We start from the raw sequence: 25,354 nt of genomic DNA, 5'->3' as shown, positions 1-25,354 counted from the left end.
TTCACTTGGATAGACAATTTTCAGTTGGTTCTGTGGCTTAGGTTAATTACCAGAGTTCTGAAATGGTTGATTTTAGTCATTCTGCCTGCAGTTTTGTTGTTTTAGGGGGAGAGCGAGTTCAGCAAGGTCTTCACACTGCCATTTTGGAAGAGGTGATGATTTTATAATTTTGAAATTGTGAGAGAGTATAGGCTGAGTTTGGAATGAATTGTACCTTGTTACCAGCTACAGAAAAAGATATGGGTTAATTAGTAATGCAAAAATAAGAGGCAAGCCATTTAGGCACTCAACGAAACAAATTGTTTCAATCACTCTGTAAATATTTACTTATAGGCAAACAACTATAGTGATCATCATAAACTTCATCTATTTAAAATGATTTTATGGGTTATTTTTGCTGCAATTGGTGGTAGTAGTAGTGGTGGCAGTTGTGTGAGTGTATTGTGTATGTTTGGGGTGCTCATTTTAAGTTGAGAACATTTTATTGAGGGTAAAATCAACTATTTTCAGGGAAGCCTAGGTTGTTCAGTTGGTTAAGTGGCTGCCTTCGGCCCAGGTCATGATCCCAGCGTCCTGGGATCGAGTCCCACATCGGGCTCCTTGCTCAGTAGGGAACCTGCTTCTCCCTCTATCTCCCTCTGCTTGTGCTCTCTCTGTCAAATAAATAAAATATTTTTAAAAAATCAACTATTTTCAGAACTCAAAAGCAATAATCTGGATGTTTCCTCCAGTTAATATAAATTACTCAAGAGTCTCTGAAAGCACAGTGTGGCTGAAAATGAATATCTGCTATTGGGGGATCAACGTGCCTCACTCTTTCCCAAACACTTTGTAGCTGGGTACTTCAGACTGCTTGGTTAGTCCATTGTAAGTTCTACAAACCAGGGAATCTATGAAGCATCTTCCCATAATTACATTGGTTTTGTTGTTGTTCCATTAATCACCAGAAAGGGATATTTGTGGCTTTGCTCATCTTAAATTCTGTAATACTAAGTTATGTATATACGACATTAATCTTTCTATCATTTTCCTGATAAAAAAGGAAAGAAAATAGTCCTCTAGTCAATCCTCCAAAATGTTAGGCAACTAACATTTCTTGACTGACTAATCACCTTACTTTATTGAGTGAGTAATCATCTTATCTACACAGTACCACTGGGGAGGTAGTAAATTGTGAAATGCCACCTTGGACAACTCATTTTCTTTCTCTGCACAAGGCTTGAGGATCCTTCAAGCCAGATTGTACTGAAGAATGTCATGTTTCCAAAGGATAAGCTTTATCTTCCATGAAACAGACCATTTGCAAAATTAATAGGTAAATTAGCAAAGTGTAACAGCCCATTAGACCCACTGTCATAGTTTAGACTCTGAGCTGGGAAAGGAAGCAAAAGCTAAATGTGTAAACAGAAGTTCCCTGAAATGACAGGAGCTATCTGTCTGTGTGGAGAATTGTGGCCACTCAGTTGGAGCCCACAAACTGCTATTAACATGTGGTCCCCTTAGAGCCTCAGCACACGTGCACCAGAAGCAAGCTCTTGAGCTTTCAGACCAGAGCTAGCAATCTTACTTTGTGTGGGCTGGAAGTGTTATATTGCAGTAAAAATGCTACAGCCTACTCTACTAACCATTTCTTCATTTTTTTTTTCAAAAAGTGTCTATTGAATACTTGCAGTGTTGAAATTTTAATAGCCCTTACTATATACCAAGGCCTGCATATGGCCACTGTTTTCCACTTGGAGAGCTAACTCTCTTAATGTAAACTAGAAACTACTGCCCTCCTGATCAAAAGACTGTGGGCCATACTAGCTAAAATCAGGAACTTTGCAATCAAATAGACTACTGTGTGACCTTGGGAACTTCTTTGGCCTCTTTTTAAGTCCTACTTTCATTAGATGTAAAGTGAAGATAATCTCACATTGTGGGGTAGTTTTAATTGTAGTAATTAAAAAAAAAAAAAAGTCCAGGGGCACCTGGGTGGCTCAGTAGTTAAGCGTCTGCCCTCGGCTCAGGTCATGATCCCAGGGTCTTGGGATCGAGCCCCACATCGGGCTCCTTGCTCGGTGGGAAGCCTGCTTCTCCCTCTCCCACTCCCCCTGCTTGTGTTCCTGCTCTGGTTATCTCTCTCTCTGTCAAATAAATAAATAAAATCTTTAAAAAAGTCCATGTCAATAATAACCACAGGTAACTCTTACTGAATTCTTAGTATGCGCCAGGTCGTATGTTAAGAGATTTTTATGCACTATGTCACTTAAGTCTCACAACTAACCTGTTAAGTGGGAACTATTATTATGTATATCTTACATTTGGAGAAACTGAGGTAGGAGACATCAAACAGCTTGCCCATGGTCACTGAGCAAGTAAGCAATGGAGGTGGACTTCAGCTCTAAGCTGTCTGTCCCTAGAGCCTTGATCAGCCTTGACATTTCATCATCAGGCATTATTGTGTTTGTAAATAGTAGCTCTCAATCAGTGCAAAGTTCCTTCCTTTGCTCTTATTACCACTTCCACCTCTCCTATCTACCATAGGGATTAAAACTCTACTTGAGTACTTTTCTAGCTAACCTCTGAGGTACACTGTCTTCAAATTGGTTAATAAAGCCTCTTGATCTTCAAAATGTAAATTACTTGAGTGCTGAGGTGCACCTGGATGAAAATCCCCTTGGATGCTTCTTTTAATTCCAGCTGCCAAAGTGCAAGGGGTTCATTTCCCTTTTGCCTCTCATATAAATTAAAGAAGACACATTATTTCCATTTTCCTGTCTCAGATCTCATCTTCTTCACTATTTTGGAGGCTGTTCAGAATAAATACCATAAAATGGCTCATTTCTGCTTACACTTTATTTCTTAGTACCCACATAGATCATCTCAATCACCTATAGAAATATTTGTGTCAAAGGCTAAGGCAGCTGATAAATTTTTTTCCTTGTAGGTTATGAGTCTGAGTATCCCAGCATCTCTGCATTGAAAGAAAAATAGTTACATTTGGTGTTTGTGATGACTTGGTAGTGAAAATATTTTTACTGCCAACAAAAGCAGTTTTATGGTGTTCAATCCTGAATCACTAAAATCTGGATTTTCAGTACAGCAAATTGCACTGCTTACAACTGAGGTTTTTCAAAATGAGTGCAATTTATTATTTAGGCAGTCTTCATTGGCAAGTTTGTCTATATGGCTAATGTCTTTGAAGAGTCAACAGATATGCAACACCTAAAATGTGTGTGTGTGTGTGTGCGTGTGTGTGTGTATATGTGTGTGTGATTGACTATTCTGTGAGAAAGAGGGGATAGCATGTAAGTGGAAATGCTGATGTTGTAAACAATAAAAGGTCCAGAAGCCTCAGGTTGTAATTTCTTTAAGAGTTGTCATTTTTGCTATTGTTTCCCTGTATTTTTTTTAATTTCTTATTCCATAGTTAACTTTTAGTCTCTACAATTACATTATGAAGCTCCTACAACTGTTTTTGAAGCAATGTGATGTAGTGGGGCATTAGATCTGAGATTTAGACCTTAGTCCATCTAACTCCAAAGTTTATTGTCATACTATCCTAGACAGAAATCGATGGACACTCTTCTGCTTTTGAATGGAGACAGTGGTGTTTGGGATGGGTGACTGTGGAGGGCATATTCAATCCATTTTTTTTATTTATTAATGGGTTAATTTGGGCACAGTGTTCAGCTAAGTACTGGAAGGCTGGGACAGGTACACAGATACTAGATATTTAGGATTCAATTCCTTTAAGAAACTTAGCATATATTTTCGTAGAGTGGGGTGAAGAAATAGGCATGAAGTCAAGAAAGACTTGCAGGACAACATGACACTTATGTGAACTTATATGAAGGCTAAAAGCAAAGTGGTCTTATGCAAGTTTATAGAACTATGAACTGAAGTGGTAGATCACTTCACGTAAGACTGTAATTTATGGATGTATTAAAGGTTCTCCTGGGGCGCCTGGGTGGCTCAGTTGGTTAAGCGTCCGCCTTCAGCTCAAGTCGTGATCCCAGGGTCCTGGGATCGAGACCCGCATTGGGCTCCCTGCTCTGCGGGAAGCCTGCTTCTCCCTCTCGCACTCCCCCTGCTTGGGTTCCCTCTCTCACTATATCTCTATCTGTCAAATAAATAAATAAAATCTTTAAAAAAATAAAAAAAATATAAGTTCTCCAAAGAGGGCTCACCTGCAAAGGAAGAGGACCTGGGACAACATGGTGAGAGGTCAAGGGGATGGGGAGAGAGAGAGAGACCCAGCTTACTCAGTTCTCCAGACAAGCTCAGCTTTTCCAACATGCCAATATGCCAGTCATGGAGGTAAAGTCAACAGTCATGGGGGTGAAGTCATCTTTTTTTTTTTTTTAATATGAATGCATTTTTTTTAAAGATTTTATTTATTTATTTGAGAGAGAGAGAATGAGAGAAAGAGAGCACATGAGAGGGGGGATGATCAAAGGGCGAAGCAGACTCCCCGCCAAGCAGGGAGCCCGATGCGGGACTCGATCCAGGGACTCCAGGATCATGACCTAAGCCGGAGGCAGTCGCTTAACCAACTGAGCCACCCAGGCGACGTGGCTGGGGGGGGGAAGTCATCTTGACATTCCAACTTCAGCTGACATCTCATCACAAGTATGAGAAACTCTGAGAGTAGAAAAAGAATTGTCCAGCTGAGACCTAGTCAACCCACAGAATTGTGAGAAATAATAAAATAATTATTTAAAGCCACAAAGTGTTGGAGTAGCTGGTTATACATCAATGGATAAGTGAAACAGTGGAGCTTTGAAGGTTGGATAATTTGAATAGATAGGAATTATAAGCATGGGAGCTTATGAGAAATAATTTGATATTTATTTATTTATTATTTCTTTATTGAATTAGTTAAGATTGTAAATAAATTATTTAATTCATAATTGTCCAATAGAACTTACTGTAATGGTGCAAGTATTCTTTAGTTAACTTTTACAATATAGTGGTCACTTGCCACAGGGTGGCTATGGAGCATTTGCAGTAGGGTAACTGTGAATGAGGAATTGAAATTTTAATTTTAATTAATTTAACTTTAAACTGAAATAACTACATGCAGCTATAATATTGGACAATATAGCACTAAAGCTTTGGAAGTGGATACATTTCAGTGGTAGATGATGTTAACTCCTAGCTTTTGCAATCAGAAGTTGGGTTTGTGGGATAGGAATTAGCTGACTTTGTGGTTGTGTTCCTTCTGGGTTTGGCATTGACTAGCTGGATGTGTAGGGCCAGAGCGATATAAGGAAGGAGTGGTATATTTACTACTTAAAACACTTTAAATCAGTGAATCTCATTGTGGGATAAAAGATTGGGGTGTCCATTAACAATGGCCCACCCAAGTTGTTCTATGTGAAGGACCTAAGCACTGCATTATAAGGAGACCTCTGGCTGACATGGGTACAGGTGCAATTCATGATTAAAGCTTGTTTTTAATGATCAGTTTACTATGTCTGTGGGTAGTAAAAGAGGCCTCCTTAAAGAGTTATTAAGCATTTCATTAGGTATGTTTGATATTCTTCAGGAATATTTTTCTTCCCTTCCCTTCCTTTCCCTTCCCTTCCCTTCCCTAACCCTCCCTTCCCTTTCCATCTGAAATGCACTGCTCTGGAAGTTTCATAGGTTCATGGGTTTCCTTTTCAACCAGAATTACATTTTTCTTAAGTTCCTCCCTTGAGTGCTTAGAGAATATTGATGTGAAAGGTGGTTGGTAATCATAGGAAGCAATTTCTATATTCAGAAAGGATGGTACTTCCTGTGCATGGAAACTACAGAGAAACCTTTAAGTGGCAGACAGGAAGATCTGACTGAATTACAAAATGTCTGTCATGAAAAATAGCTATTTTTCTTTGGAGCATATATTCTCTTTTGCAAATCTACTCTTGGTTTTAGTGAATACAGAGGATCATTTGTAGTTATTAGTAAGCAGGTACATACAATTAGAGTATTGAAATCTTAGGGAATACTATGGCATCATAGTAAGTTAATTTTGCTCTATTAATACTGAGTTAGACATTTACTTATTAAAGTATTTATTCAAAAATTGAGGAATTTGTTCAAGTACATTTTACTAGCACTAATTCTGAACTAATGGGGCCCAAATACATGAAACTGCTATATTCATGAGAAGTGTGCTAGGTTCCTAGTGCCACATGCTCTCTAGACCTTAGTTCATTTTTGTATATATTAGAGGAAATATGGCTACCTAAAAGATACTCATTACTGAGATCTATCTATGATTCTCTACCCCAAATCCTATTCTTTAAGCAATAAGCTCTACAATGCTTGCCAACAACAACATCTCAAATTGGCCTTTGTTTTGTGGAAACAAAATCATGATTAAGCCTTTGGCAATGATATTTTTGGAACTGGTGGTTTATTTGTATATTTATTTATTTATTTTTAATTTTTTATTGTTATGTTAATCACCATACATTACATCATTAGTTTTTGATGTAGTGTTCCATGATTCATTGTTTGTGCATAACACCCAGTGCTCCAAGCAGAATGTGCCCTCTTTAATACCCATCACCAGGCTAACGCATCCCCCCATCCCCCTCCCCTCTAGAACCCTCAGTTTGTTTTTCAGAGTCCATCATCTCTCATGGTTCGTCTCCCCCTCTGACTTACTCTATATTTATTTTTTTAGCAAGCAGAATCCTAAGAACATTTGGGGGGCTCAAGGTAGGGGGTTTCTGTAACAGGCTAAGCAGTCATGTGCATGGTCTGGTTTGTGGTTTGGAATTCTCAGCGGAGTGGATTTGAGGGGAGAGGCTGAGGAGAGGAGCCTGGTTAGGAGCCTGATGTTGCTGTCTTAGTCAGGGTTACTAAGACCCAACCTGGGGCACTGTCATTAGCTGGGGTAGAGAATGGGGCCAATTTTAGGAAAAGTTTGTCAGCCTCTGTGACTGTGTCAGAAGATGGAGAGAGCAGGAAAGTGAGACAGAGAGAATGGCAGAATAAGTTCCAGAATTTTGGCTTCATGAAAGAGGTAAATGTTAATGCAGTTCATTCAGAGGGGAGGGAGACTCCCTAGTGTGACTGGAAATACAGTGAGTTCATTTGGGGACATGCAGTTAGCCAGTAAGTGTTATATCTTGGGGCGTGGGGAGTAATTAAAAAGCTAAGGTGTGAAATATAGCATCAGATGGACCTGTTAAGCAATAATGTATTGCCAAACTGATGAAAAGTCATTATCCTTAAATAATGGCCTGCATCTGAAAGTTAATTATTACAGGGTGAGTTTATGGGTGCCTCATGCAGACAAGGTCAATTATCTTATACCCATTTAAAATGTATTATGAATAATTCACAGGTAAAAGTTAGCTGTAAAACATGTTAAAAATAAAGGTGGGGAAAACATTGAATTCAGTGGTAATGTATTTTGATAATCAGATAGATAATTATACATGGATGATGTTCATACTTAGTATATCAAGAATTGCTCAATAGAATGAAGACGTTCAACACTTGCCACTATCCTGCTCCTGGTAATTGTGATACTATTTTTCTTAGTACGATCACTATTTTCATTTTGCATTTGATTACATCCAGCACAGTAACCATTTACCAAGCATTTATTCTTTGCCCAGCTTTATGGCTTTATGTTAACTCCCAGGGATATAATGGTTAGTAACCCAAGAGTACTGCTACTCAGGAGCTCAGTCTAGGGGCACCTAGGTGGCTCAGTCTGCCTTTGGTGTGTGCCTTCGGTATCTACCTTCGGCTCAGGTCATGATCCCAGGGTCCTGGGATCAAGCCCCGCATCGGGGTCCCTGCTCAGCAGGAGGCCTGCTTCTCCCTCTCCCACTCCCCCTGCTTGTGTTCCTGCTCTCACTGTCTATCTCTCTGTCAAATAAATAAATAAAATCTTTAAGAAAAAAAAAAAGAAGCTCAGTTAATGGAGGAGATAAATCAGTAAACAAATAATTTTAAATAAAATAATCATTGTTGGGATAGAGGTAGAGAGGCCTGGCCTTGGGAATGGTTTCTTGAGTGAGATTAGATCCAAAACAAGTCTTGAAGGACCAGTGCGAATTAGGCAAGATAAGATAAACACAGAGTATGCTGTGTCTGGGGAGTGAAGCTGAGCCAAAAGCATAGGCTCTACAGTATGAAACAGCATTGTGCATAGACATATGTGCATGTATGTATGTGTCTGGGTGTGTGTGTATGTGTAGGTGTGTGTATATATACATATGTGTTTATATGTGCCACGTGTATATGTCTATGTGTGTATGCACGTGTGTCTATGTGTACCATGTGTATGTGTCTATGTGTATGTATGCATATGTTTCCTGTGTACCATGTGTATGTGTATACATGTGTGTATATATGCATATGTGTTTGTGTATACCATGTGTATGTGTCTATGTGCATGTGTGCATATGTTTATGCATGCCATGTGTATATGTATATGTGTGTATGTATGCATATGTGTTTGTGTGTACCGTGTGTATGTGTGTATGTGCATGTGTGCATATGTTTTATGTGTGCCATGTGTATATGTATATGTGTGTATATATGCATATGTGTTTGTGTGTACCGTGTGTATGTGTGTATGTGCATGTGTGCATATGTTTTATGTGTGTCATGCGTATATGTATATGTGTGTATATATGCATATGTGTTTGTGTGTACCATGTGTATGTGTGTATGTGCATGTGTGCATATGTTTTATGTGTGCCATGCGTATATGTATATGTGTGTATATATGCATATGTGTTTGTGTGTACCGTGTGTATGTGTCTATGTGCATGTGTGCATATGTTTTATGTGTGCCATGTGTATATGTATATGTGTGTATATATGCATATGCGTTTATGTGTACCATGTGTATGTGTATATGCATGTGTGCTGTTTAGGGCAGTGGAACCAGAGGTAGCTGGTTTATCTCTTAGAGTATAGGTCAAAAGGCAGTCAGTCTCGATTTACAACCTCCATGGTGTTTTCTTTTCTCATTTCAATTGATTTTGCTCTGAGTGCTAACCCAGAGATTTCTATATCAAATAAAATTAAAATTATTGTTTCTTTTTATTTCTATTCTGCCTGCTTGTGCCCAGGGTAGGATGATGAATCCTCACACTTGTGGGAGTGAGGGAGAGACATGGAAGAGAGCCTAGAAGGGGAAGTTCTCCTGTCCTCCCTTCCCTCTCCCTCTTTTTATTACTCTTCCCTCTTTGGAAAAATTATTTATAATGAATGAATACATGTTACTTATATAACTTGAGAAGAAGTAAGAGATGCTTTTAAAATATGTTTAAAAACTTTATATTTAGCACTAATATGAATTCTTGCTTGGAGCTTAAAAAAATAACACACACACAGCAGTTTCTACATGCTTAAAATGTATTAAGTGTCCATACAGGGTTCCTTATTGAAGTTAAAAATACTTTAATTCTTGAAGGTCAAATTAATTCTTTGGATTTGTTTTAAATGAAGCTTTATTCCAGCAATCTTACTACACACTTTGTATTTGATATTTCTTCATGTACTCTTCCTTGTGCATTGTTCCTCCTTTACACCAAAGTCTCCCGAAGCAGATTTCCCCCTCACTGAGCATCATGAATAAACAAAAATGTTGAAATGTGTTTTTTTCTCAAGTGGTCATCAGTTCCCGCCTGCAGTACTTTAATTGCCTTCAAACAGATATCTCTGTTTCTTGTTTCTTGTTCACCAATTTCTGTTCTACACTGTTGCTTAAAATTCTTACCATTCTGAAATCCTGCCTCAGATCACCTTTGCCTACAGGGTGAATGCAGGATATCTTTGCATGTCACTCAAGGCCTCTGTGGCTGTTCCCTGCTGGGCCCTTCCAGCCCCTTCCCTACCTTTTGTAGGCATTCCCCTCTGGGCAGTCAAGCCTTCCTGCTTCCTCCCATTTCTACCCTGTTCTTTCTGACTAGGACACCCTACATCTGGTCCATCATGTCAACCTCTCCTTATTCATTAAGATTTTGTTCTCATATTATCTCTTCCTTAAAGCCTTCCTTTGCATCTCCTGGCAGAATCCCCCTCAGTGTGCCCCCATGGTTCTTTGATCACTCACTTTTCTAGTCTAGAACGTATTATGTTGCTGAAATTGTTTTCTTTCAGCTGCTTCTTTCTCATATCATGTGAACTTGAAGGAGACATATCTGTCTCTATCTGTGTCTCTGACATTCTAGCACAGTAACTGGCACTTACTGAAAGCTGAGTGAATAAAATGGATTATTCCTTTCCATACACTCAGTGGTCCTACTTTTCTTCAGTTAGACCATGAAATTCTGTGACCTGATGCCTCTGCACACACCATTATCTTATGGTTAATTATGTGATAAATAAATGTGGTAAGTACTGTAGTAGTAACTTGTTTGTAAAGGTGACTGCTGACAATCTCTCTCATTCCTGTATGTGCTCTTCTTACAAGCAGACAGAACCTATTTCCCTTCCCCATGAGTTTAAGCTATCTTGTTGTTATGATGACTTGCTTTGGCCACATAATTAACTCTGTGCCAATTTTCTGCCCTGGTACCAGGAAGTCTAACAGTTTTTATTTTTGTACTTTTGGAAATCTGTCTAACTTCCATGTAAAGAAGTGTGATCTGGACTATTGGATGAAAGAGGCTGTATGAGAAAAGAAAGGAACAGAAACTCTCCAGCTGTTCCAACCAGTCCAGTTGAGGCACCAGACATGTAAGTGAAGATTTTGGGCATGCTCCAGCCCAAGCCAAGTTCCCCAATTAATATGGTCACAACCAATATCACATGCAAAGAATAATAGCCCAGAAAATTGTGAAAAATTATAAATTGTTTTCCACAAAAGGTGAACAAACTGTAGCCCATGTGGCCCACTGCTTGTTTTCTTTTAATAAAGATTTATTGGAACACAGATATGCATATTTGTTTATATGTTAACTATTGGTGCTTTTGCTACCAGGACAGAATTGAGTAGTTGTGACTGAGACCAACCTTATGGTTTTCAAAGTCTAAAATATATATTATTTGGTTCTTTCCAGGAAAATGTGGGGATACTTTTTTATATTTTTTAATTTTTAATCATTTTTAGCATCTAAAAATAGCAGCTATTTATTAGATAATCAGTTTATGAGATTTATGAATCAGGAGTGCCTCAGGTGATTCTGGTTCAAGATTTCTCATGAAGTTGAAAACAAATATCTGCTGGGGCTGCATCATCTGAAGTCTTGACTGAGGCTGGAGGGGATCCCTCTTTTAAGGTACTAAAAGTGGAAATACAATAAATAATAAATACACATAAAATGCATTTTTGTTCTTATAATGAAAATGTTTTGTTGTTTTGTTTTGTTTTACTATGCTCAGATATGATCTCATTCAGTGTTCAAAATAAAAATCTCAGGAATATTGAGCAGCGGCCACGGGGTTGGCATGGTGTGCTGGGGCCTGGAGGAGGTGCTGCGTGGGGGGGGGCGGGGGGAGACAGCGGGAGGCTGTGCCTGGCAGGTTTCTGAAATAGATCGTGAACTTCAACGAGAGGATTCGGTTGGAAAATGAAAACCAGCAGACTTCAGATCATAGGCAGGAGCCAGGCAGAGTCCAGGGATTCTTGGAACATCTGTCTTCCCTTTGGAGGACACTAAGATCTATTTGAAGACAAAGGCAGTTCAATATGGCAGCAGGACTGAAGGGACACAAAGGAGTTGTTACAGTGATTTGGTGACAGTTCTTCAAACAACAGTGTCTTAGGAAAAGTGGATCAAGAAACTCCTGAACTTTTGGGTTACATTAAGTGAGAAATCAGCATGGCTCAGGCAAATCTCCTGGCTTGTGAAGGCCTAGCAGGTGTGAGTTTGGTTCCCACTGCAGTCAGCAAGAAGATGATGCTGAGCCAGATTGCCAGCAAGCAGGCCAAGAATGGAGAGCAGGCAGGTAGCCCTGATGTGCTGAGGTGCTCAAGTCAGGGCCACCGAAAAGACAGCAATAAGTCCTAGAGTCGCAAAGATGATGACAGCTTGGCTGAGGCCTCTCATTCAAAGAAGACTGTTAAAAAGGTGGTGGTAGTGGAACAGAATGGTTCTTTTCAAGTAAAGATTCCCCAAATTTTTATTTGTGAACACTGCTTTGGAGCCTTTAGGAGCAGTTACCACCTCAAGAGGCACATCCTCATTCATACTGGTGAGAAGCCATTTGAGTGTGATATAAGTGATATGTGCTTCATCCAGAAGTACCACCTGGAGTGTCACAAGCATGTGCACAGTGGCTAAAAGCCCTACCAGTGTGAACGGTGTCATCAGTGTTTTTCTCGGACAGATTGATTACTCAGACACAAACGGATGTGCCAAGGGTGCCAGTCCAAGACTTCCAACGGGCAGTTTTCTCTATAGGTGCGAGGGGCCCTGGGTGTTGGGAGTGATCAGAAGAATTTACTGAAGAGTGCACCCCCTCTGGTCTGATGGTCCCACCACCACCCCATCTGTACCTGTCCCCCTCCTGGAGGAGTGGACCCAGGAGACCAGAAGAGTGCATCAGGGGACAGCAGCCTCAGAGCCTCAGCTCTGTAAATAATCTGAGACTATGAGTATCTCGGGGAAGTTCCTACAGCATTCCTGGATGGGGAAGCTTGTCCCTGGATCCTTGGCTGAGGTTATAGGTGGAGACTGAAAGTACAGGACCAAGACTGGTGTGGCTCCCACAACCTTGGACTCCAGCTGGCAGCTGAAATGGAAAGGTTTGGGGAGAGGGATTTGTTTGTTTGTTCTGTTCTTGTTTTTGTTTATTCAAAAGCAATTTTAGCAGCTGCACTGTGGATACAGGTAATATGGAGGCATAGAACCCTGGTCAAAGCAGGGACAATGGCTGGCCCAGCCCTCCCCAGAATTGAGTTTTTAGTTGCAGTTGATCCTCAGTGTTCCACAGCCCTACACCTCACCTTCTGTTTGAAGGAGTGGAGGATCAGGGATGGCAGCTGAATTTACCTTGGTCTCCTTACACACTGTAGAAACAGAAGGAAGAATGGTGGGAGGAGCCCACAAGGGCTGGGTCCAACTAGAGTGGGCAGGTACCTCTTCCTTCCTCCGGAGAAGAGCGAGAGTTGTGCCCACGGCTGTTGCAATGGCCCAGGCCACGCTGGTACCTGATGGGGTCAGCTCAAGTGCCTTGTGGAGGGACCTTGGGTGAGACCGGCCCACGGAGTCCTTCCATGCCTTCTTTGGGCACTCCATCTTGGAGATAGTGTGTGGCTACCTCGCTGCTGTTGACTCCTGAGCCAGACAGGTTTTGAGCAGGTAGTCATGGATATCAAAGGGGGTTCTCTCTTCTTGTGCCCTCTTAGGAACAACCCGAGACTAGTCCCAAGTTGAGCAACAACTGTTCAAGAAACAAAGGAGTTTGGTGTCCCCTGACATGACTGTTGAGCAGTGTGAGCTGCTCTCCCTGACCAAGTCCTATCACTGTATTCAGGTAGAGGAGATTGGGGTGTGGCCTTTGGTCCCAAAGAATAAGATCTTCGCTTCCTTCTTAATGGCCATCCCTACCCAACAAAGAATTGGGGGGAGGGGGTGCTGCAGAGAAAGGACTGAGGAAGAAACCTATTGTAGGTTTTATTCTTAATCATATTCTTTGCTCCTCTCTGCCCCAACACCACCACCCTATCCACCCCAAAAAAAGTGATCAGGGGTATGTCTGTATGTGTGTGCGCTTGAGTGTGTTCATTGAAATGTGTGCTTGTGTTTGTATGCTTCTTGCATACATGGCATCTTATTGAGCCAAACCCTTCTCTGGCCCTCAACTCAGGGGAGGATGAGCATGAAACAGACCCCCCCCACCACCAAATCTGAGAGTGCTTGAGGTCCCAGCTGAGAAACTTGATTTAGGGGAGTGAAAGGCTTTGTTTTGGAGAGGTTTTTTGGGGGTTGATTCAACAGGCTGGTTAGGGTGTTTAACCCAAGCCAAAGCTTGTAAACATGAATTTTCTAAAGTGAAATAAAAAACCCTCTGCCTGCTATGGAAGGTTCTGGGGCTTGTTTGGCCTCCACTGTGGCCTGCCCTGACCTGTAGAGGGGAGTAATCATGGAATAATCATGGAGGCTTGGTGAACCTGACCACGCTGTCAGTGGGGATCTAAGATGGCAGCTCCAGGCAGTGTAACTTCATTTCCTAGAGGTAGGAACAGCAGCAGAAAGCTCCTGGCTGTTAGGTGTGCGGGAGGGGGGTGGGGGACTCTATACCTCTGAAATGTGAGGATTTCAGGGAAAGAAAGGTGTGGCACCCTTCAGACTTGCCCTGATGGCTCCTGAGGTCCTTTGGCAGAGACATTGGGCAGTGTTTGCTGCCTGTGCTCCTGTGGCTTTATGCTGGCACCTGCAATTGCTACGGCCCAAGGCCTAGACCTCAGTCCCTGAAGCTGCCCTGTGGTCCCCACAAGCTGGGTATCCCATGTGTGAGTGAGCCCCTTGCCTGTTAGAGACCTCTGCTGGGGCTGGAATTTATCATTCACCTCTGGGAATATATTCCTGGAAGGAAGCTACATTTAGAAAACTTTTCCCATGAGCACTTTTGAAAATAGAGGCTTCATTCCCTGCCACTTGCAGCCAATCTGTTTAGGGTCGGAGTGTGTGTGGAGAGAATCCCGAGTGACCTATGCCCCTATGTGTGCGGATGTGTGCTTAGGTCACAGTGTGCCGTGGCCCCCCCACAGCCTCAGCCTCCTGCCGGGGTGGGAGGGAGAGGGAATTTGTGAGCAGATGTGGAAAGAGCCATATCAGAAACACCCCTACCAAGGATTGGGTGTGGAGGCAACTCAGGAGCAGGTAGGTGGTTAGTTCAGTTGTCCAGGTGCTGAGGTTCTGGGGCCAAGGATGTGTGAGGAGAGAGGAGCAAAGAGGTGAAAGGAGTGATTCAGCCTCCCAGAGGGCCCAGAAGCCCCACTTACACCCCAGGGAAACCACAGACAAAGAGCGCTGTAGAGGCTTCTGGGCCCAATGCCCCAGCCCTCCTCAGCTAGTGGGGTCTAGCACTGGACAGATGCCTCAGGTGCCTTTGGAGTGAAGGGAAAGGGAGCTAGGGCAGGCTCTCAGAGACCAGGATGTGGAATTTGGGGACCTGGGAAAGAGTAGCATCAGTTCTGGGGGGCCCTTGTACCGGGCCCTACCAACCCTGCCCTTCTCTGCACCCCAACTCTTCTCCATCCACTCCCCCAACAGGCTCTTTCATCACATAGCTACTGATTGTGCCCTATGGCTTGACATTGGAGGGTTGAATAAGATGTGGGGGGTCCCGCCACAACTTCCAACCCTCTCCCCAGATGCTTTTTGCCTCTGCTGCAGTCCTGGGGCTTTTATCTTAACAATCCCTCCCAACTCTTCCTCTCTGCCCTCTCCCTCCCTCTCTCTCTTTTTTTTTTAATATATTTATTTTGCTATTGGGGGAGGGGAATATCAAATGAACAAGATCACTTTTAAATGGTAGTTTTTATAAGATGTTATAAACTTGTATCTTTTTACCATTAAAGTGCAGTGTATGTTCCTGCATGATATATTTAGGATATTTAAATAAAAAGAAAATGGGGCTTTTCTAAAAAAAAAAAAAAAATCTCAGGAATATTGCTCCTTCTCCAGAACAGTTTAACAGTGATAACCCTTTGGCATAGTTTAGTAATCAGTAATGGATCACCAGAATGAATGCTGTCAGATATCGGTTGATCCCTGCAGGGGGAAAGGGTAAAGAAAGATGTCACAGGTGATATGAGTTAGAGAGAAGACTTTGATGTACAATTATTGATGAGAGCCCGGTACATGAGAGTTGGTACAAAGAAAAATCAATACCTTTTTTTGTTCCAGATCCTTCTCTCTTTCCCTTTCTTGCTAATGTTGGAAGAGAAAGTATGAACACAGAGTAAGAGAAATTAAGTCAATATATTTCCTAATTATGTGCAGGTGATGGGATTTAAGTTGCTTTAAGTATGTTTTCTGATATTACCAAAGGGAATCCAAGAATGAACTATTCAAAAGCTAGGACAATAAGCTGTGATGGTCTCTGGGGAATGTCCAATCTGATCAATAGGCCCTTTCTTGGTTTAGCTTCTTTTGCTAGCTCTCAGCCTTTCCTTGTTATTCCCCAAAGGGGTAATCCCTCTGTTCTTTTGAAATGAGATAGATATTTTTTTTTTTTCTATGACACATGAATCTTTTCTGGTGAATTCTGGAATTCTTCACAGACAGATCTAAAGTATGGAAAGAAGGCAGTATGCCATAGTGGCAAGAACATGAGTTTTGGAGATCCATAATTCCAGGTTCGAATCCAGGCTTCACCAATCATTTGCTGTGTGTATCTGGGCAACAAATTTTAACCTTTCTGTGCATCACTTTTCTATATAGTATGGACAAAAGTGGAAACATAGTTGACACATAATATATGCTTTTTTTGTTCTTTTTATAAGGCAAATGCATTATTTTACTATGTTCAGAGATGATCTCATTCAGTATTCAAAATAAAAATCCCAGGAATATCACCGCTTCCCCAGAACAGTTTAACAGTGATAACCATTTGTTGAGAACATAATGCATCCAAGATATTGTGCCAAGCTCTGAAATTACAAAGATGAATATCATAAGTGATCAAAAAAAAAAACTCTTTAATATGAGGAATTAAATATTTTAACTGTTACATCTACTGGGATTTAGGATTAGACCACATTTTATCCAGTATTTTCTGAAATAAGAATGTAAACAACTGGGGCACATGGGTGGCTCAGTTGGTTAAGCATCTTCAGCTCAGATCATGATCCTGGAGTCCCAGAATCTAGTCCTGCATAGGGCTTCCTGCTCAGCATAGTCTGCTTTTCCCTCTGCCTCTGCCCTTCCCCCCCCAGTTGTGCTCTCTCATTCCCTCTCTCTCTCTCAAATAAATAATATAAATAGATATTATTATTATTTATTTGAGAGAGAGAACGACTGAGAGAGAGAGAGAGAGAGAGAGAGAGAGCATGAGCAGGGGGAGGGGCAGAGGCAGAGGGAGAAGCAAACTCCATGCTGAGCCAAGGATCACAACCTGAGCCAAAGGCAGATGCTTAACCAACACAGCCACCCAGGTGACTCAAATAAATAATACCTAAAAAAGTGTAAACGACTGACATCCATCAAGTGTTGACTGAGTGCCTAATTCTAAGCACTTTACATACATTAGTTTATTTCTGAGTTCCCTGTGGAGTCCATGATTGTGGCATAAGTATGCCATAGTGGGCTGTACTTTTGCTACTGAGAATCAGGTCCCTATTGCCGTATCAATGGCTAAGGCCAATCTATTTTCAATAGAATAAAACCACCCTTTCATTCTAGGTATTTTTAAAGATTTGAATTTAACATTTCATTTCATTTTATTTATTTATTTACTTATTTTTAAAGATTTTATATATTTATTTGTCAGAAAGAGAGTGAGAGAGTGAGCAAGCGCAAGCAAGGGGATTGGCAGACAGAGGGAGAAGCAGGCTCCTAACTGAGCAAGGACCTCGATTTGGGACTCAATTCCAGGACCCTGGGATCATGATCTGAGCCAAAATGCAGACACTAAACCGACTGAGCCACCCAACCATCACAAAAATGGAATTTTTATAATCACCTGTGTACAGACTTATTTGCTCTTTCTGTTCTTTCTCAGCAGTGGTTTCATTGCTGAGTTCGTACACTCTGCAGTCTCCCCTTTTAACCTCAAAAAACCCTGACTTTCCCTCTTCAGTGAACTCTTTAGTGAATTTGTTTCCAAAAGTGTATTGCCTGGCCTAGCAAATAGAGTTAGCATTGTAATTTTCTTAAAGATTTTATTTATTTATGTCTTTGAGAGAGAGAGAGAGAGAGAGCATCAGTGGGGAGGGGCAAAGGGAGAGGAAGAAGGAGACTCCCCACTGAGCAGGGAGCCCGACGTGGGGCTCCATTCCAAGACCCTGAGATCATGACCTGAGCCAAAGGCAGCTACTTAACCAAATGAGCCACTCAGGCATCCCAGCATTATAATTTTTTTAAACTTTTGTTTTATCTTTATACTCTAGTAGTTTTGTTTTATTCTTTGATGAGACATTAAGTGCAAAAATAATTTGTCTGCAGACATTAGCTTGTAAGTGGCAGGGCTGGGATTTGATCCCAAACAGTCTGGCTCTAGAATGCATAATCCTGGTATCTTACTATGCTTGCTTGCATATGGTCAAACATTAAATGCCAAGTTATTTTTTCATAGGAAAATGCCAAGTACTCCAACACAGTTTGGAATGAACTCATAATGGTATGCTTTGGTAGAAACATTGGTAAAGACCTTAATATATAAAAGATATGAGTCATTCACCATAATGCACATAAATCATACATAGACAATTTTTTTGGTGTCCATGGTAATGTTTAACAACAAGTTCTCTGGTAAAAATGTTTGTGTGTGTGTATACATGTTTATTATAAATTTACTTATATAAAGGATGCCTAGCTTACAATTTATAAATGATAATAAAAATATGTATTACTCCTATTATAAAATTCCATGTTGACATCTGATCATCTGATTCTCACAGAATGATTTTGTTGATTTTTGCCAAATTCTGATATTTATGGTCATCCTATGGTTATAGTTGATGAAAGAGTATAGGTCTAACATGAATATTGTTAATATTTTCATATATATTGAGTAAGACAAAAGTGAAATAATAAAGGCAGATGTTGAAACTTCACTTGTTAATGACACGAGCAACTTCTTTGGTGAATCAGATAATACTTTTCAAATACTAGTAACATATTTCCTCAAATTTTTGTGTCATTTAAATGTAATAGATGCAATATAACACACTAAGTTTTATCTGTATTATTGCATTTTCTACAACACTTTCTGAAGTCTAGACAATCAATTAAACAATAAATCAAGCACTGATTTATAGTGTTTGCTAGTTTTCATGGTGTGAACATGCTCACTATGGCTGATTTCATACTACCAACACAGCATCACTGAAAGTGGAGCTGGGAAGACATTCACAAAAAGCCACAAGAACATTGATAGTTTCAATGAAATGAATGAAAAATAATCATCCTTAAGTATTCTTTGTTTTTAATTTAATCATTAATTTTAAGGCTATATACTTGATTTTCTAATACTGAGTAAGTTTCACAGCTAGCTCATGAAGTTTCTGAATATTTACCAGTGCACTCTCTTGAGCCAACATAAGCTGACCGCAGAACATCTCTGGGTATCTCTGCAGAATCTGGATACAGGAAAAATATAATCTCAATTTTGACTTAGACTTTATTTTTTAAATTTATTTTATTATTTTTTAAATTTTATTATGTTATGTTTGTCACCATACAATACATCATTAGTTTTTGATGTAGTGTTCCATGATTCATTGTTTTCATATAACACCCAGTGCTCCATGCAGTACATGCCCTCCTTAATATCCATCACCAGGCTAACCCATCCCCCCACCCCCCTCCCCTCTAGAACCCTGTTTGTTTCTCAGAGTCCATAGTCTCTCATGGTTCATCTCTCCCTCTGATTCCCCCCTTCATTTTTCCCTTCCTTCTCCTAATGTCCTCTGTGCTATTCCTTATGTTCCACAAATAAGTGAAACCATATGATAACTGACTTTCTGATGGTTACCAGAGGGGAGGTACGCCTGAAACTAATATTACACTCTATGTTAAATAACTGGAACTTAAATAAAAACTAAAAAAAGAATTGAAGAATATCACTTATTCATTTAAGATGCTTCAAAAGTCAGCAAGTCAGCCTGAGCTATGGTTGTCTTCATGAGTTCATTGATTTATGGATAAAGGAAATATTTCAGGGATTTTTTAAGTGAACTCAACACCCTCGTTCCCTTTCAAGAACACAAACTCAATAATTTAAACCAGAACAGAGTACCTTGAGAGAGGTTAGGCAGAGCTAACTGACTATGGTTCTGAGGAAATAATTAGCTGTTTGCTGGTCCTTTAAAGACAACTTTTTACTGAGAGGCAGAAGGAAAAAAATAAAAAGTTTCAGGCGTACAATATAGTGATTCAACGCTTCTATACAACACCTGGTGCTCATCGTAAGTGCACCCCTTAATCTCCATCACCTATTTTCCACATCCTCCACCCACCTACCCTCTGGTAACCATCAGTTTGTTCTCTCTGTAGTTAAGAGTCTGTTTCTTGGTTTTCCTCTCTCTTTGTTTCCCCTATGATCATTTATTTCTTAAATTCCACGTATGAGTAAAATCATTATAAAATCATACAGAAAATTTTCACTGCTGTAAAAATCCTCTGTGCTCTACATATTCATCCCTCCCCAGCCCCCAACCCCTGGCAACCACTGGTCTTTTTTAAAGATCAGCATAGTTTTGCCTTTTCTAGAATGTCATATAGTTGGACTCGTATAGTAGGCAGCTTTTTCAGATTGGCTTCTTTCACTTAGTAATATGCACTTGAGGTTCCTCCATGTCTTATTATGATAGCACACTTCTTTTTAGTGCTGAATGATATTCCATTGTCTGGCTGTACCACCATTTATTTATCCATTCACCAACTGAAGGACATCTTGATTGCTTCCAAGCTTTGGCAGTGAATATGTAACTTTTTAAATAGTTATACTTTTTAGAATAATTTTAGATTTTCAGAAAAGTTGAGAAGATTAAAACAGAGTTTCTATATACCTTGTACCTAGTAGTATGATAATTTGTGTTTTTTTAAGATTTTATTTATTTATTTGAGAGAGAGAGAGAGCACATGGGCTGGGGGGAGGGGAGGGAGAGAGAGAAGCAGACTCCCCGCTGAGCACGGAGCCCAACACCACTGGGCTCATCACAGGACCTTGAGATCATGACCTGAGCAGAAGGTAGTTTCTTAACTGACTGAGCCACACAGGGGCCCCAGTATGATAATGTGTTTTAATTGATGAACCCATATTAATACATTATTATTAACAAAAGTCCATGCTTTATTTAGATTACCTTAGTTTCACCTACTATCTTTTTCTATTTCAGGATCCCATCCAGCATACCACATTACATTTACTTGTCATGTCTCCTTAGGTACCTCTTGTCTGTGACAATTTCTCAGACTTCCCTTAGTTTTGATGACCTTGACAGTTTTGAGGAGCACTGGTCAGGTGTTTTGCAGGATGATGCCCTGATTTTAAATCCAATGTTATCTCTCCATTTATTCAATACTAACTTTTTTTTAAATGACAATTTCAACAAGGCTTATCTTAAGTGAGCAATGTTAATGAATGATTTGATGGAAAAGCCCTCTCTTAATTAAAAAGGAGAAGGAGGAGGAGGAGAAGAAAAAGAAAAGAAAAGAAAAGAAAAGAAAAAAGAAAAGAAAAGAAAAGAAAAGAAAAGAAAAGAAAAGAAAAGGAAAGAAAAGAAGAAGAAGAAGAAGAAGAAGAAGAAGAAGGAGAAGAAGAAGAAAAGGAAAAAGAAAAGAGAAAAAGAAAGAGAAAAAGAAGGGGGTGGGGAAACCATCTACCTTCAAAACCCTGGCTTAAGTCCTGAGCATCCTCCAACAGATATTCCTTCATCTGGCATGTTCTCTGGAGTGCAGATACCTCCCAAGCTGAGGCAGCAAATTAGCCCTCTGTCATCTGTTAATAACCTAGCATGATTGCTTTGTTATATTTTTAACGCTCCCTACTACATACCTGATATTGTTCTATACACTTGTGTTAAGCATTGCAACAATACAATGCAGAAGGTTCAATTAATATCTTCCTTTTACCTAAGGAAACCAAAGCATATAGCATGCACCAAGATCCAGAGGAGAGACAGAGAGTGGATTCTTGGAAAACTAAAAAGTATTTCAGTGCACATGAAGCCTGGGGAAGAATGAGTGATAAATGGTGGGGCTAGCAAGATGATCAGGCACTGCATTCTAGGGACCATTTCTGGTCATGCTAAAGCCATCAAATTTTCCCCAAGGAAACAGATAATAATGAAAGGGTTGTAAAAAGGAGCATGACATGCTCTGATTTATTTTGTTAGGTAATCACTTTTCCTCCAGTGCACAGAATGGGTTTGAGATGGGCCAGACTAGAACAGGAAGGCTGTTATCTAATACGCGTGAGAGAGATGGTGGTCTACATGAAGGCAGGGCAATGGGGACATTCTTGTTTTTGGAAATTTTGCTTTGGGCAGGCCTCACTCACCCTCATTTTCTACAGATACTCCTAGAGTTGCAACTGGAAAATTCATAGATTTAATAATCCTAAAAACATTATATATGTGAATGTGTGTGTGTGTGTGTGTGTGTGTGTGTGTGTGTGTGTGTGTGTCCATCATGGAGTATTTGACTGATTGCAAATATGAATCATTTTTCATAAACTTTGGAAAACATAAATAGGATCTTTTTGTATTCTCTTCATTTCAAATTGAATCCAAATCTGAGCTGGTGTGACAAGAAATGTAGTCGTGGTGATTTTTGGGTAATGCTATCTGGGCAAGAGGAATTAGGGAAGCTCATACAGTATTCCATAATGGAGGAAGGGCTTCTAAGCTTCTGTTTATCATGGTCACCACTAATATTCTCATTGTGCAAATGAGTGCTTCCATTGCTAACTCCTTGGTGACATGGGCCAGAAACTTTGTCTTTGCTAGAAATGTTGAGGCCCAGAGTCCAGCCATCCTCAATAAACCAGGAGCTTTTCTCTCTGAAAACTTCTTGCTCCCAGCCAATCTCAGTCTTCCTGAGAGACTCACTTTGTCTTTTTCCCATGGACAAACATCTTCTCTCTTTCTCCCACTGTTTCTGCCTCTATCCCTCACAAGGAGGTGCAGCATGTGTCCCATGGAACATTCTATGATGGTGGAAATATTCTATTCTACACTGTCCAACATTGTAGCTACTGGCCCCATGTGGCTACTGATCACTTAAAATATGTCTAGTGCCAATGAGAGACTGAATATTTAATTTTAATTAATTTAAATTGAAGTTTAAATAGCCTCCCATGGCTGTTAGCTACAATATTGGACAGTATAAAACAGAGAAAAGCTAGTAAGACAGTTGTTCTAAGCAGCTTTCACTTTCCTTGAGATGCAAATCACCCCCAAGACTGGGAACACAGAGGCATGGTCACCTTCTTAGAACAGGAAGGGAAAGATACTGTTTGCTATCTCAATAAATCATCCTGACACAGATATATTCTCTTCAATCCTTACATGGTTTGGATGTAGTACCTACCTACAGGTTGGGGGAGGAGCTCAAACTAATAATTGAAGCACCATTGGGAAGCTTTTCCAAGTCCTGTGCTACACGCTCAGCACACCAACTGGAAGCCTGGCTAGAATGACACAGAGCTTCAGGACATTCAAAGGTGGGCCAGGTCAGCTTTAGCATCACTTCTGTCCACAGAGTTAAGTGAACAGGCTGTTCTATGAAATGAGATTCCTCAGGTTCCCATAACACATGCCAGATGTGCCTGCCACCTAGCCTCCCTTGCTCACTCACCAAACCCTCTCTGTGGCATCTCTCACTGCTCCTCGAAACACTTGCTTACAAAGCATAAACACCACTGCCCAGTGGTTTGCAAGCCCATAAGATTAGCTGATTGAGATGACCAAGGCCCAGCAGCTTTCACTGTGGTCATGCCAATAAAGTCACTTCCAGGCTTTTTATACACTCTTCCCAATTTTAGATTCCTATGTTTGATTTGTTTTCTTTTTCATTCTTTCTTTCTTACTATTGAGATATAATTTGATACATAAAACTCGCTATTTTAAAGTATACAATCTTTAGGGTTTTCACAAGGTGGCGTAACTATAATCAGTCTCATCCCAGAGCAACCTGACTGAGACCCCATACTCATTAGTTTCTCTCCATTCCTCTTTCCTCCCAGCCCATTTTAACCATTAATCTACTATCTTTATGGATTCATCTTACTGGATATTTCATATAAATAATAACATGGGGTATGCTGCCTTTTGTTTCTGGCTTCTTTCACTTTTTGTAATTTAATTTCATGTTTCATCCCTGTTGGAGCATGTATCAATATGTCATTCTTTTGTAAGACCAAATAATATTCCACTGTATGGACATGCAACTTTTCATTTATCCATTCAACACTTAATGAGCATTTGGGTTATTTCTACTTTGGGGCTATTGTGAATAATGCTGCTATGAAGATGATATATTTTGCATGAACATAAGTTTTCATTTCTCCTAGATGTATATCTAGAAGTGAAATGGCTGGATCATATGGTAATTCTATGTTTCAGTTTAAGGAATCACCAAACTATTTTCCTCAGGTGCTGCACCATTTTACATTTTTTATCAGCAGTGTTTGATAATTTTTCCACATTCTTGCCAATGCTTGTTAGTGTTTATCTATTTTATTATAGCCCTCCTAGTCAGTGAACTGGTATCTCATTGTGGTTTTGATTTGCATTTTCCTAATGACCAGGGATGTTAAACATCTTTTCATGGGAAAGGATTTGCTGTGTGTGTGTGTGTTTAAATTGGATTATTTTCTTTGCAGTTTTCTTTGTTGAGTTACTTATAGGAGTTCTTATATTCTGCTCATTAGACCCTTGTCAGATATATGATTTGAAGGTTTTTTTTCATTTTTTGAGTTGTCTTTTCATATTGTTTTATGATTAATTCAAGGAGAGCTTCTATTGTAAACTTTTCAAATATACATACATATAAACATTTCAAAATTGTATAGTGGACATTCATACCTATTACTCTGATTCTACAATTAATATTCTGCTCTTTTTTGCTTTATCACCTGTCTTTAATCTGCTGATATTACTTTAATTTTTCCTTCAGTCTTTCTGGACATCCCTGGTGCAAACCGTCTACTTCTTAAACTTTAATACTTCTTTTGCTCAACATCTACCAAAGCATTAAGCCATTCAAGACCAGGGTCAAGAGAACAATAGTAACAACAATAAAACCAAATTGTTCTGCTCAAAAATAAGGACATTTACTTTGAAGATTTAAATGTAAAGGGTCCTATCAGTTGTTTTAAGAATTCCATTGAGTGGGAGCACTTCCATCCTTCAGATCATTTGGGATTCAGAAGTATGATGCCCTCCTGCATCATAATGCATAATGATGAGGGTCTATTAGCGATTCCTTCTCCTTTGTTAGTGAAGGACTTCCCAGGGATAAAGGACTGATAACACCGCCCTTAACTTTGTGTGTACTCCAACAACTAAGGAGATCGCTTAAGGATGTGGACTTTTTTTAAAGGTCTTTGTGAGTGGGAAGTTATTTCCTCTAGTGCCTTTATGTCCCTGAATTTAATAGGGCCAATTCCATGGCTGTTGAGTTTACCTGCTTTATTTGCTCTAAAGAGAAATTTCAGCAGAATTTCAGAAGGGGCTGGAGAATTGCATGTCAAGCAACGCCTGCCCTATACAGTTTTGCACAGCACCGGG

The 25,354-nt window shown here is 40.0% G+C and overlaps 1 protein-coding gene and 1 pseudogene across 1 annotated transcript in view; both read left to right on the top strand.

Annotated features, from left to right (window-relative positions):
• The window catches only part of CNTNAP5 (contactin associated protein family member 5), an 859,701-nt gene that overhangs the window by 630,878 nt on the left and 203,469 nt on the right, over nt 1–25,354 (top strand). The gene's annotated exons all lie outside the window — the stretch shown is intronic.
• LOC113920712 lies at nt 11,558–12,350 on the top strand (annotated as a pseudogene).

Source organism: Zalophus californianus, chromosome 3 (genome assembly GCF_009762305.2).
Source record: "Zalophus californianus isolate mZalCal1 chromosome 3, mZalCal1.pri.v2, whole genome shotgun sequence".
NCBI lineage: Eukaryota > Metazoa > Chordata > Mammalia > Carnivora > Otariidae > Zalophus > Zalophus californianus.
This window is presented reverse-complemented; position numbering and strand designations above follow the sequence as displayed.